Source organism: Eschrichtius robustus, chromosome 1 (assembly GCF_028021215.1).
Source record: "Eschrichtius robustus isolate mEscRob2 chromosome 1, mEscRob2.pri, whole genome shotgun sequence".
NCBI classification, from domain to species: domain Eukaryota; kingdom Metazoa; phylum Chordata; class Mammalia; order Artiodactyla; family Eschrichtiidae; genus Eschrichtius; species Eschrichtius robustus.
The window spans coordinates 64,741,442-64,756,221 of NC_090824.1; the positions used below are offsets into that span (position 1 = coordinate 64,741,442).

Sequence of the window (14,780 nt, forward strand, 5' to 3'; positions counted from 1 at the left end):
GTATAGTTGATTTACAATGTTGTACTAACTTCTGCTGCACAGCAAAGTGACTCAGTTATACACATATACATTCTTTTTCTTAAACTTTTTATTTTATATTGGAGTATAGTTGATTAACAATGTTGTGTTAGTTTCAGGTGTACAGCAAAGTGATTCAGTTATACATATACATGTATCTATTCTTTTTCAAATATTTTTCCCATTTAGATTGTTACATAATATTGAGCAGAGTTCCCTGTGCTATACAGTAGGTCCTTGTTGGTTATCCATTTTATTTATTTATTTATTTTTTAATATCATTTTTAAAATTAATTATTTTTGGTTGCGTTGGGTCTTCATTGCTGCGCATGGGCTTTCTCTAGTTGCGGTGAGCAAGGGCTACTCTTTGTGGTGCGCGGGCTACTCTTTGCAGTGCACGGGCTTCTCATTGCAATGGCTTCTCTTGTTGGGGAGCACAGGCTCTATGCGTGTGGGCTTCAGTAGTTGTGGCGCACAGGCTCAGTAGTTGTGGCGCACGGGCTTAATTGCTCCACAGCATGTAGGATCTTCTTGGACCAGGGCTTGAACCTGTGTCCCCTGCAATGACAGGCGGATCCTTAACCACAGCACCACTAGGAAGTCCCCTAGTTATCCATTTTAAATATAGCAGTGTGTACATGTCAATCCCAAACTCCCTAACTATCCCTACTGCCCACCCATCCCCCAGTAACCATAAGTTCATTCTCTACATCTGTGAGTCTGTTTCTGTTTTGTAAATAAGTTCATTTGTTTCATTTTTTTAAGATTCCACACATAAGTGATATTTCTTTCTCTGTCTGACTTCACTCAGTATGACAATCTCTAGGTCCATCCATGTTGCTGCAAATGGCATTATTTTATTCTTTTTAATGGCTGAGTAATATTCCATTGTATATATGTACCACATCTTCTTTATCCATTCTTCTGTTGTTGGACATTTAGGTTGCTTCCATGACCTAGACATTTCTCCAAAGAAGACATACAGATGGCCAAGAGGCACATGAAAAGATGTTCAACATTGCTAATTATTAGAGAAATGCAAATCAAAACTACAGTGAGATATCACCTCACAACTGTCAGAATGGCTATCATCAAAAAATCCACAAACAATAAATGCTGGAGAGGGTGTGGAGAGAAGGGAACCCTCCTATATTGTTGGTGGGAATGTAAATTGGTGCAGCCACTATGGAAAACAGTATGGAGGTTCCTTAAGAAACTAAAAATAGAGCTACCATATGATCCTGCAATCCCACTCCTGGGCATATACCCGGAGAAAAACATGGTCCGAAAGGATACATGCACCCCAGTGTTCATTGCAGTGCTGTTTACAATAGCCAAGACATGGAAGCAACATTCTTTCTTTAATACTCTTTTCCATTATGCTTTATCCCAGGAGACTGGATACAGTTCCTTGTGCTATATAGTAGGACCTTGTTGTTTATCTATTCTAAATGTAATAGTTTGCATCTACTAACCTCAAACTCCCAGTCCATCCCTCTCCCTCTCCCTTGGCAACCACAAGTCTGTTCTCTATGTCTGTGAGTCTGTTTCTGTTTTGTAGATAAGTTCATTTGTGCCATATTTTAGATTCCACATATAAGTGATATTATATGGTATTTGTCTTTCTCTTTCTGACTTACTTCACTTAATATGATAATCTGTAGTTGCATCCATGTTGCTGCAAATGGCATTATTTCATTCTTTTTTATGGCTGAGTAGTAAGCCATTGTATATATGTACCACATCTTCTTTATCCATTCATCTGTCGATGGACATTTAGGTTGTTTCCATGTCTTGGCTATTGTGAATAGTGCTGTTATGAACACTGGGGTGCATGTATCTTTTTGAATTATAGTTTTGTTCTGGTATATGTCCAGAAATGGGATTGTTGGATAATATGGTACCTCTATTTTTAGTTTTCTGAGGAACCTCCATACTGTTTTCCATAGTGGCTGTACCAACTTACATTCCCACCAACAGTGTAGGAGGATTCCTTTTTCTCCACACCCTCTCTAGCATTTGTTATTTGTAGACTTTTTAATGATGGCCATTCTGACCTGTGTGAAGTGGTACCTCATTGTAGTTTTGATTTGCATTTCTCTAGTAATTAGTGACGTTGAGCATCTTTTCACGTGCATACTGGCCATCTGTATGTCTGCTTTGGAGAAATGTCTATTAAGGTCTTCTGCCCATTTTTTTGATTGGGTTTGTTTTTTTTGTTCTTGTTGAGCTTCGTGAGCTGTTTGTTTATTTTGGAGATTAAGTCCTTGTTGGGCATATCGTTTACAAATATTTTCTCCCATTCCGTAAGTTGTCTTTTTGGTTGTTTTATGGTTTCCTTTGCTGTGCAAAAGCTTGTAAGTTTGATTAGGTCCCATTTGTTTATTTCTGTTTTTATTTCTATTGCCTTGGGAGACTGACCTAAGAAAACATTGGTACAATTTATGTCAGAGAATGTTTCGCCTGTTCTCTCTTCTGGGAGTTTATAGTGTCAGGTCTTATATTTAAGTCTTTAAGCCATTTTGAGTTTATTTTTGTGCATGGTGTGAGGGTGTGTTCTAACTTCATTGATTTACATGCAGCTGTCCAACTTTCCCAGCACCACCTGCTGAAGAGACTTTTTTCCCATTTTATATTCTTGCCTCCTTTGTCAAAGAATACTTGACTGGAGGTGTGTGGGTTTGTTTCTGAGCTCTCTGTTCTGTTCCACTTATCCGTATGTCTGTTTTTGTACCAATACCACACTGTTTTGATTACTGTAGCTTTGTAGTATTGTCTGAAGTCTGGGAGATTTATGCCTCTTGCTTTTTTTTTTTTCCCCCTTGGGATTGCTTTGGCAATTCTGGGTTTTTTATGGTTCTATATAAATTTTAGGATTATTTGTTCTAGTTCTGTGAAAAATGTCATGGATAATTTGATAGGGGTGGCATTAAATCTGTAGATTGCTTTGAGCAGTATTGCCATTTTAACAATGTTAATTCTTCCAGCCCAAGGACATGAGATATCTTTCCATTTCTTTAAATCCTCTTTAATTTACTTTATTAATGTTTTTATAGTTCTCAGCAAATAAGTCTTTCACCTCCTTGGTAAGGTTTATTCCTAGGTATTTTATTTTTTTAGTATGATTTTAAAAGGTATTTTTTTTACATTCTCTTTCTGATATTTCATTGTTAGTGTAAATAAATGCACTGATTTCTGAATGTTAATCTTGTATCCTGCTACTTTGCTGAATTCATTTATTAGATCTAGTAGTTTTCGTGTGAAGTCCTTAGGGTTTTCTATATATAGTATCATGTCATCTGCAAATAGTGATAGTTTTACCTCTTCCCTTCCAATTTGGATAAAAAACAATGGTTAGATGCCACGAAGTAGTTGGAAATGCCTTAACCATATGCATGTTGTCAGGCCCAAGGGCCTCTTCCATTGTTGTCAAGGGGAGTGCTAACCTTGTCTCCTTTTATACAACACTGGAATAGAGAATTTTTTGATGAAATGTTTAGCTGACAGCAACTGACTGAGGTGTAATTCCTGAACAGTGCAACTAACCTTCTGGAATGAGACTTAAAGTAACAACATACACTTTCTTCTGATGGACCGTATTTTAAAACCAATGTGATATTGACCTTACTTTGGGAAATATTTCCAAAAAGCTATGAATAGATCTTCAAAAATTTTATACATATGCAAACACAAATACTGTTCCAAAATTGTCTGTGTGTGTATGTGTGTGTGTCCATGTAGGCACAAAGGATTCACACTTTAAGTCAGACTGTCTTGGGTATCTTGCTAAAACTCTTCCCCACTAGTTCTTAGAAAATTTTAATATGATAGCACCAGGGAGCCTGAGGCAGCATGACTTATGGTGGTGAGGCAGAGTAATGTTTTGAGATACTCACCTGAATTGCTTGCTGAATATTTTTTTCCTCTCCTGAACTTTAATTAGGTAGGTCTTGTTTTATTATCCAATCTGCCATTCTGTGTCTTTTGATTGGAGCATTATTCCATTGACATTTAAAGTAATTATGATAAGTATGTATTTATTGCCATTTTAAACCTTGTTTTCCATTTGATTTTGTATTTCTTCTTTGTTCCTTTTTTTTTTTTTTTTGCTTTTCCATCTTGTAGGTTGATGGTTTTTTTTTTAAATTGTGCTTGAGTTTCTTTCTTTTTGGTTTTTGTGAATCTTTTATATATTTTTGATTTGTGATTAGCCTGGTTTTCAAGTATGTTAACCCATAACTATATCTACTTGCTTTAGACTGATAGTCATATAAGTTGAAACACATTCTTTTTTTTTTTTTTTTGGCTGCGTTGGGTCTTCATTGCTGTGCGCGGGCTTTCTCTAGTTGTGGTGAGTGGAGGCTACTCATCGTTGTGCATGGGCTTCTCATTTCAGTGCCTTCTTGTTGTGGAGCACAGGCTCTAGGTGTGTGAGCTACAGTAGTTGCAGCACCCTGGCTCAGTAGTTGTGGCACACAGGCCCTAGAACATGCGGGCTTCAGTAGTTGCAGCACATGGGCTCAGTAGTTGCGACTTGCAGGCCCTAGAGCGTGCAGGCTTCAGTAGTTGTGGCGCACGGGTTTAGTTGCTCCGTGGCATGTGAGATCTTCCCGGACCAGGGATCGAACCCGTGTTCCCTGCATTGGCAGGTGAATTCTTAACCACTGCACCACCAGGGAAGTTCCCAACACATTCTAAAAGATCTACATTTTCCTATTCCCCTCACCTATGTTTTGTGATCTTGATGTCCTATTTTACATCTTCATGTTTATACTTTTGCTGTTCATTGTAGTTATAATTGCTTTCAGAAAGTTCTTTGATTTTTTTTTAAAGTCTATGTACCAGCTTGTTTAAGTGATCTTCCATCCTTTTAAATATTTGCCTTTTGTACTGTGATTTTCCCTTTCCTATAGATTCTTGCTTCTTTTCTATTTAGAGAAGAACTTTCACTATTTCTTTCAGTTTTAGTATTGCTGTATTCTTTTAGTTTTTGCTTTTCTGAGAAATTCTTTATCTCTCCTATTCTAAGTGATAGTCTTGCTGGGTAGAGTATCCTTGGTTTCAGGTTTTTCCCTTTCAGCACTTTGAATATATTTTGCTCCTCCCTTCTGGCCTGAAAAAGGTTCTGTAGAGAAATCAGCTGATAGCCTTATGGCGGTTCCCTTGTAACTGACTCTTTGTTTTTCTCTTGCTGCCTTTAGAATCCTCTTTTTATCTTTAATCTTTGCCATTTTAATTATGATACATCTTGGTGTGGGCCTCTTTGGGTTCCTCTTATTTGGGAGCCTCTGTGCTTCCTGTACTTGGATATCTGTTTCCTTCTTTAGATCAGATAGGTTTTCAGCCATAATTTCTTCAAATACATCTTTGATTCCTTTTCTCTTTCTTCTTCTTCTGGAGCCCCTATTGTGCATAGGTTGGCACACTTTATGTTATCCCATAGATCTCATGTTGTTTTCTTTTATATTTTTTCACTTGTCCTTCTGTCTGCTGTTCTGATTGGGTGATTTCCATTATTCTATCTTCCAGATCACTTATTTGTTCTTCTGCATTATTTAGGCTGTTATTCATTGCCTTTAGCTCAGTTTTTATCTCAGCAATTGAGTTGTCTAATTTTGAATGGTTCCTCTTTATAGGTTCTAGTTCCTGTTACAGTGATCTGCATTTCTTTTGACAGTCTCTGTTAATTCCTTTAGCATTTTTTTACCTCTTTTTTGAACTCAGGGTCTGGCAGACTAGAGAGATCTGTTTCATTGTTCTTTCAAGGGATTTCTCTTGTTCTTTTAATTGGGAGTAATTCCTCTGTTTCATTTTACTTAAATTTCTCTGACTCTATGAATTTAGGAGGAACAGTTATCTACAGTGGTCTTGAAGGGCGGTTTTTTTTTTTTTTTTTTTGGCTGTGTTGGGTCTTCGTTTCTGTGCCAGGGCTTTCTCTAGTTGCGGCGAGCGGGGGCCACTCTTCATCGCGGTGTGCGGCCCTCTCACCATCACGGCCTCTCTTGTTGCGGATCACAGGCTCCAGACGCGCAGGCTCTGTAATCGTGCCTCATGGGCCCAGTTGCTCTGCGGCATGTGGGATCTTCCCAGACCAGGGCTCGAACCCGTGTCCCCTGTATTGGCAGGCGGATTCTCAACCACTGCACCACCAGGGAAGCCCCATGAAGGGCCGTTTTTATGTGGGAACATCCCTGTGTGAACTGTGTGAGTCCAGTATTTTTTGTGCAAGGGCTGTTTTTGGTATAGATGCCTGCCACGGTTTTCCTCAGTGTGTGGCTGTTGTCCCCTTGATAGGGGTGTGTTTGATGTTGTGGTGACTGGAGTCTGCACTGGATGTTGAGCAGGGCCTCCTCTTTGCTCTGTGGCTGTCACAGCTCTGTTAGGGGCAGGATCTGCTCCCCAGTTGTTGGAGTAGAAACCCCCGGATCCAGTTCAGAGTGAGGTGTACTGTGGTGTGAGGTAGACAGGACTGGAGTGCTCCTGCTGGGAAAGGAGCCACTGTGTGTTTCTCCACAGGGGCTGTCACTGGGACATGCAACTCTGTGACACCTCCTGCCACCTGGTTTGTGCACTCACAGTCTGCTGCTGCTAGTGTAGCCCCTGGACCTATCCCCACTGTGGGAGTATTGATAATCGGCTCAGAGGTCAACCCTGCCTCCCGTGAGGGTGAGCTCCCAAAGTCCGCTGAAGCCAAAGCTGCACCCCACCATGAGCATGCTGATAATGAGGTTCCTATGGCGGACTCAGGTCCATCCTGCACACACCCACTCTGTTGGCCTGGACCACACTCCAGGCCTTTCGGTCTGTCTTCATGCAGCCAAACTGAGTCCTCTCCCCGGGTCTGTCTGCTGAAGCCTGAGTTTCAGCACCCAGCCACTGCGAAGGAGGTTCCCAGGGTGAGGGAAACTTTCCTCTTCACAGTGCCTTCCCAGGGGTGCACGTCCTGTCCAAATTCCTTTTTTTTTCTTTTTGTCCTACCTGGTTACGTGGGGATCTTTCTTAGAGTTTTAGTTGTATAAGAGATCTCCTGCCAGCTTTCAGTTGGTATTCTGTGAGAATTTTTCCACATGTAGATGTATTTTTGATGTGTTTGTGGGGGGAGGTGGGCTACACGTCCTTCTGCCCCGCCATCTTGATCTCCTCCCCTTCTGAAGAATTTTTAACCTTAGACTAGATATGACCTTTAACTTTGGTAAATGTCAGGGCCCTGGTGACTCTTCATTATTATAACTGGATATCCTAGAATATGTTTTTTTTTTTTTTTAAAGATTATGCTGCTGTAGTCATGATAGCTTGCTAAGGATGGGTGGAATATTACATTATGTACCAAGGGATAATAATTTTGTTTGACAGGAAATACATGTTAATAGTCATTAAGAGCTTAGTATGTTTTATCCAGCATTATGTTAAGTGCTTGACTTGGAGAATTTCATTGAATTCTCCTAATACTAGAGAGATCCTTATCACCCTTCAATGACAGACAGGAAACAGCATAGAAAGCCTAGTTATTTTACCTACAATCACATGGTTCAAGTGGCAAAGTTGGGTTTAAACTGATGCATGTGACTTGGTGCTTATTCTCTTCCTCAACTCATTTACATTCTCTCTTTCTGCTTCTGTCTCTCTCTGTCTCCATCTCTCATCTCTCTTTCTCTCTCTCTCTCTCTCTCTCTCACACACACAGAATACCTATACCTAGAATAACTGTGTGTACATACTCTATACACTGATAATGATTAACTGCATCAGGTATTTATTTACTTCCACTACTCTGTACCAGGTACTGTTCTAGGTGCTGAGTGAGACGCAAGAAATATGACAGACAAGGTTTTTGTCACTAGTGGGAAGAGACAGGACTTAGATCCATAAGGTCATTCCAGAAATTCAGTGTTATAAAGAAAATAAAATAGGATGCTGTGATTGAGGATAAACTCCTGGGAGGGATTTAATGTGGCGGTTGTGGAAAGCATCTTTGACAAGATGGCATTTGAACTCAGACCTGAGTGAAGAGAGGGAATCCTCCATGCCAAGATCTGGAGTGAGAGCTTTCCAGCTTGAGCAGAAGCCCTCAAGTGAGAGCAAGTAGGGTGTATTCAAGGGACAGAAAGAAGGTCAGTGAATCTGGAGCATAATCAGTAGGAGGAAAGTTGGGTGGAAATGAAATCACAGGGGTGGGTGGAGCTGGACCTTTGAGGGCCTGTGGTTCATGGTGGAAGAGGAGGAGAAGAAAGAAGAGGAAGAGGGTGAGGGTGTTATGTATGCTCTGGCCTCCTAAGGACAGGTGATGGCCAGAGGTTCTTACGTACTTATCTCATTTAATCCTCTCAACAATCCTGGGATGTAGGAACTGTCATCTATACTTCTCAGAGATCAACTGTGAAATTTGAGCCCTAAGTATCTGTCACTTCCTTCAGTGTTTCAAAGGTTACTGCAGAATCCTGCAAATCCAGGTGAATTCACTTACAATATGATTGAAACACCTACTGGATGCTTGTGATTGATTTCATTGTTAAACTCATATTCTTATATTTCTCTTCAGTGTTGCTTTATTGGTAGTCCTCTGAAAATAGTCACTCTTCTTTAACACAAGAACATGTGCTATAGATCTTTCACTTGTCTATTCTATCTAGTCAGTTAACATTTATAATCAAAATATTTTCTCCTTGTCCTTAACAACAATATTCTCTTCACTAAGAATCCTTGAAGTTGCCCATGCAATATGTGAGGATGGAAAGCCTTATTTTCCTTTTATTCCTTGAACCTCGATTTGTCAACCAAATTACTTGCCAGGAATGTTTGTCATGTGTGTCCACTAGGACTTGCAGCAGCAGAGCTGGGCTGCAAAGCCTGGGTCTTTGTTGGTGTGTAGTGGCTCAGGGGCTACAGTTACCTGCCCAGGCTCAGCTCACCTTCATTCAAGTATAAGCTATTTCTATCTTTTTAAAAAATCATTTTCTCCAGGTTGAAATCAAAGTGTTGGCAGGGTCACTCTCCTTCCTGAGGCTTTAGGGAAGAATTCATTCGTTTCTTTTTCCAGCTTCTGGGGGCTGCCTGCAGTCCTTGGCTTGTGGTCATTTTACTCTAATCTCTGCTTCTGTGGTCACATTGCTTTTTCTTCTGTTTGTGTGTCTGTGTCAAATCTCCCACTGCCTCCCTTTTTATAAGGATACATGCAATTGCATTTAAAACACTTGGATAATCCAGGGTAATCTCTTATCTCAAGATCCTTGTTGAAACACAGCTTCAGTCCTTTTTTTGCCATTGTCAACTGAAAGAAAACTCACAACCTAAAAGTTGCAAGTTATGCTTTATTTGGGGACCTTGCTGAGGATTATAGCTGGGAAACAGATTTTCAGATAGTTCTGAGGAACTGTTCCAGAGAGGTAAGGGTGGAGCCAGGATATATAGGAGCTTTTGTTTGGAGAAAAAACAAACAAAAAAAAACATGTAGTCGAACATCAAAAGATTCTGGTAATCACAAAAAACAGCCATCTCAAGTTAATGATTTTAGTGCTTTTCTTTGTATGGGAAGATGCAAGAGTCTGTGCTCATTGAAAGTGTTCCTTTGATTTGCATCCTAACTATCTCTGGACAGTATCCTGTTTTTCTCCATCCTGAATCCCCTCAGGGTGTACCATGGGTAGAGGCAGGGGGTCTGCAGTGGCTGCTGGCTTGATGGTGGGCAACACTCCTTGTTTACATTTAAGGTAGTATTCACAGAGTCCAGAGGTTAGGGTATAGATACTTTTAAAGGGACATTTTTCAGCCTATCATAATACTTAACAGCAGTTGAGTTGTTCAATATTTATTAATAGTATATCTTATGTCTTTCCTTTTAGATTGTCAAATTCACGTGGGCAGGAATTTTTGTTTTGTTCTGTATACCTTAGCAAATATGAATAATTCTGCTGGAACTCTGGGATGGGGGAGGGAAGTGAGTCCTTTTGGTTTCAGGTGGAATTTGGTGCACACGAAGAATATTTTTGCCACATGCGAATGTGGGTTTTCAATTTACTTGATTTCCCAGGAGCTAAAGAAATGTAATGGTATATAAGCCTTTTTTAATTTGTAAGACTTGTCATGCAATTGTATGATGCTATTCACATCTTACGCTCCTGAAAACCATATTCATCTATTGGTTTGTAAGGTAGCAATGGGATTGAACCAATTGGCATTACATAGGTACCATGTAATAGACATTTAATTGGGCACATGCCCGGAAGGAACCAACAAATTAAGCATTTGGGTAGAATATTTAATGTATTAAACATCCAACATAGAAAGTTAAGTCAACGGGTTTTCTCTCTACTTATTTTGTACCTGAAAATAGCTCAAGAAAATCTGTAGAGACATAGACATAGCTCTCATTCCTCCCTGCAAAGGTTCATAATGTAAGGGCTTTCACATGTATCTCGTCATTGGGAATTTAGGTGATGATATAAAGGATTATTATCTCCAAGGAACGTGTGAGTGAGCTGGCAATGTAAAATAAAAATCCTCCCATCCCCTCCCCAGCTCGTTAATAATTTGACCAAATCTGTAGTATAGTGTCTCTTGGCTCTTGATGCAAGTTTGTTTGTGATCAAGGAAACATTAACTAGAATATTCCTTCATAAATAGGAATGTTTAACATATAAAAGATAGGACTTATGAGGCAGTTTATAATCTGAACTATGCTTATATCCTAGGGTTGTGATGGACAAAATAATTATCAGGGTTTCTACAAACCTTATGAGAGAGAAATAACATGTTGAAGACAAGTGCACAGAAAATCTCTACTGGGATTCAGGCAAACCATATAGATTTTGTTACTGATACCTGTATATCCAAAACCCAGTCTGTCTATTCAGGCACAAATTTGTATTGAAGGAATGCTGTGTGCCAGGCACGATGCTAGATTTCATATAAAAAATATGATACCTCCCCCAAAGACTTTCAGGTCTAGTAAGAGACAAAAAGAAATAATCTTTAAAGCATTGTGATTAATGTTTGTGTTGGAAAATGTCTTCTCCTTCCATATTCTGTCTCCTCCTTCCACTCCAAGCACCCCTGGTGGGAAGACTTTCCAGAGCTTTATTGCAGCAGGTAGACTGCAGGCCATAGACCCTGTGGGCAGACAGAATAAAATAGCCCTACCGTCCCCACCTACTGGTGTTCACACCCTCATATAATCCTTTCCTCTTGAGTGTGGCAGCACCTGTGACTTGATTTTAACCAGTGGAATATGCTAAAGGCAATGGGATGTATATGATTGTGTTTAAGTGATTATATAAGATTGTAGCATCCATTTTTAAAAAATGGTAGTATAGTTGATTTACAATGTTGTTATAGTTTCAGGTGTACAGCAAAGTGATTCGGTTACACACACTACACACACACACGTGCACGCACACACACACGTGCACGCACACACACACACACATATTCTTTTCAGATTCTTTCCCATTATAGGTTATTACAAGGTATTGAATATAGCTCCCTGTGCTATACAGTAGGTCCTTGTTGTTTATTTTATATATAGTAGTGTGTATCTCGTAATTTATCCCTGCTCCCCTTTCCCCTTTGGTAACTATAAGCTTGTTTCCTATGTCTGTGAGTCTATTTCTGTCTTGTAAATAAATTTATTTGTATCATTTTTTTAGATTCCACACATAAGTGATATCATATGATATTTGTCTTACCTCAGTTGGTATGATAACCTCTAGGTCCATCCATGTTTCTGCAAATGGCATTATTTCATTCTTTTTTATGGCTGAGTAGTATTCCATTGTCCATATATACCACATCTCCTTTATCCATTCATCTGTTGATGGACATGTAGGTTGTTTCCGTATCTTGGCTGTTGTAAATAGTGCTGCTGTGAACATTGGGGTACATGCATTTTTTCGAATTACAGTTTTCTTCTTTTCTGGATATATTGCTAGAGTCTTGCTAGAGTCTCTCTGTCTCTCTGTCACTGGCTTTGAACAAGCAAGTTGCCACAAGTCCTATGGCCACAAGAAACTGAATGCTTCTAACATCCATGAGCATGAGGAAGCACATACTTCCCCAGCTGAACCTTCAGAAGAGAGCCCAACCCTGGCTGACATCCTGATTACAGCCTTGTGAGATACTGATTACAGCAACAGAAAACTAGTCCAGTTCCCAAAGCCCTGGCCTAGGGCTCCGTCCCAAGTGTGGCTTGGTCTTAGTTTCACTATTGGACAAGGCAGCAGAGGTAAGAACCAGACCATGGGGACTGGAGGACTGGGGAGAAGTAAGGGAAGCACATGGGCTTTCACTGAGGCTAAAGAGCTTATACCTGTTCCCAGAGGCACTGGGAATCCTTTGAAGGGTTTTAAATGAAGGAATGACAAGTTTAGATTTATGAGCTCTGATTTCCCTCTCAATAAAAATGAGGGAGAAAGGCTGATTCCCTAAATTCTTTGCACCTGGAGCCCATCACCATGATCTTATTCTTTCCCCGTCCTCGATTAAATGCCTTTGGACGGGTCCATTTCTGGCCCAGTGCTGCTGGGATCTCCTCACACTTCCCAGCCCCGCTCTCCTATCCCTTCCTAAACCCCAAAGTTATTTCTGAAACTTTCTTCTGATTTACTCTACCACTTTCAAAGTTTCTGAAGACAAATAGAATGAATGCATTATTGGTCTTTAGAAAGTAGCTTCAGAGGTTATCCCAACAAAACCCTGCAGAGCTGAGAATTCTAGATGAGTCCTTAGGGAGTCAGAATTTGATAGTCAAATGAGGCTTAGGGGGGTGGGTAACACACCTGGGGCACACGGGCAGCTAGTCTCAGCTCTGGTCATGACTTCATTTAAACTATCTAGTTCCATTACTGCCAGTGATCTAGCTTTGTTCTTACATATTTTCAGTTAATATATGAGAGGAATATATTCTTGTTACACAACTGTGCCCCTTCAACACTTCATCAATCATCAACTCTCTCTATTCCATTTTTTCTTAGTTCTACTAGTTTTTAAACTGTTTGTGAAAAAGACCTTATTTCTGAAAACTTATTTCTGAATCCACTTTATTGTTACTCATCAGAGTTGTTTGTAGACTTACCTCCGTCTCTCTTTTTTTCATGCCTTTTGGTGATTGTTGTGGTGTGTATTCCCTCTCTCCTTCTGATACCGACCAGGGTTCTTGGCCTTCCCCAATCAACAGAAATTGACTAGAGGCCAGACAAGAAATTCAGGCAAGGTTTTATTGGGGCCCCTGTGGCCGCAGGAGGGAGTGAAAACAAGTAACAGGTTCCCTTGCTCGCTTCCCCAAGGGGGGGTGAGCTGGCTCCTTATATGGGGTGAGGGTAGGGGTGTGTCCAGGGGTCGGGCGAGCGGTGTTCTGCCCATCCCTTTGTGATGTTGTGTGTGGGGGGCATGCACAGTACCCTGCTTTTGCTCCTCATAGCCAGTTTTTGTTCCCAGCTCTTCAGAAGTGGCAGTTGGGTTATTTTGGTCTTTCTGTATCTCTTGTTCCAGAATTTGCCCCAACTGCTCATGCACACAGTTATCTTTAGTCCCATACAGTTTCTTTGTATTTTGTTGCTGGAGGAGACGTGTGTCCAGGTGCAAGCCCTGCAGCACTACAGCGAAGGGTCCCAGGTCCCAGCCTGTCTCACTTCCTTCCCTTTACTCCCCTGTGGATTCCCCCTTCAATCTGTTCATACATTGTATCTGCTCATCAAGCATTTCAGTGGCCTAGTGACCTAGGCATTGAGAATAAAAAAAAAGTTACAATCCTCTCCTGGCCCCTAGATGACCAGCCATCAAACTGGAAGAAAGATGGCGCACCCACAGCTGTGCAGCTAAAGCACAGTGTGTGTCCAATTGCCTGCAGGACGTTCCCACTGAGTTGCTGAGCAGCATTTCAAACTCGGGGCTCCAGTCTGAACACATGATTACACCTGCCCTCCTGCCCACCGCTCCTCTTGCCAGGTTTCCTGTGTTAGCAAACAGCACCACTGTCCGTTCAGCTGCCCAAGCCCGAAACCAAGGAGGCCTCCTTGATCTCTTCTTTTCCCTCGGAGCCAGTCAGTCAACCACTAGGTCTTGTCCCTGTCTCTCCCTGTCTCTTGACTCTGTCTGCCTCCGTTACCCTCTGTCGATCACTCCTATCATCTCACTAGACTATCACAATGGCCTCCTGACTGTTTGTGCTGCATCCTTCTTTGGTCCTCCTCCTCCAATCCATTCTTTCCATAGAAGCCACAGTTGTACTTTAAAGGCACAAACCTGGTCAAGACACTGCCCTATTTAGCATCCTTCCATGGTCCTCAGTGCACCAGGGTGGAGGCCCAACCCCTCGTGCTCTGGCCCCTGTGTCCCTGCGCAGCCTGGCAGCTCAGGGGCCTCCCTCCACCCCCCAACCCCCCACCCCAGCCTGTGCGACTGCCTGTGGGTCTGGAACACACTGCGCAAGCGCTCTTCTCCCTGGGCCACGCTGTGTGCTGTTCCCACACCTTACACATGCCCCTGCCCCACTCTCCTCCCCATGGCCTCTTCACAGGAAATGTCCCCGCCCCAAGACAGGATGATGTATCCTGACTTTCCCGTGCTTCAGCATGCTGGTCCTGCCTCTAAAAAATTGATTAAAGAAGACCATTTGGGTGATGCAAACACACTTTTTTTTTTTTTTTAACACTTCACAAAGCTGGCAGTCTCCATTCAGAGAACTACAAAATGGGGCGGGAGATAGGAAGCTTTTATAGGATAAAGAAATAAGAACAAAGAGAGAAAAATAGAAACTGTCTGGCTGGGGC

At 41.3% G+C, this 14,780-nt stretch overlaps 1 non-coding gene across 1 annotated transcript; it reads right to left on the minus strand.

Moving 5' to 3' along the window:
* Window positions 1-3,360: 3,360 nt before the first annotated feature.
* On the minus strand, window positions 3,361-3,486 carry LOC137752698 (U6atac minor spliceosomal RNA). The gene has a single exon (XR_011071265.1). It is a non-coding gene; the product is annotated as a U6atac minor spliceosomal RNA (small nuclear RNA).
* Between the last annotated feature and the right edge of the window lie 11,294 nt (window positions 3,487-14,780).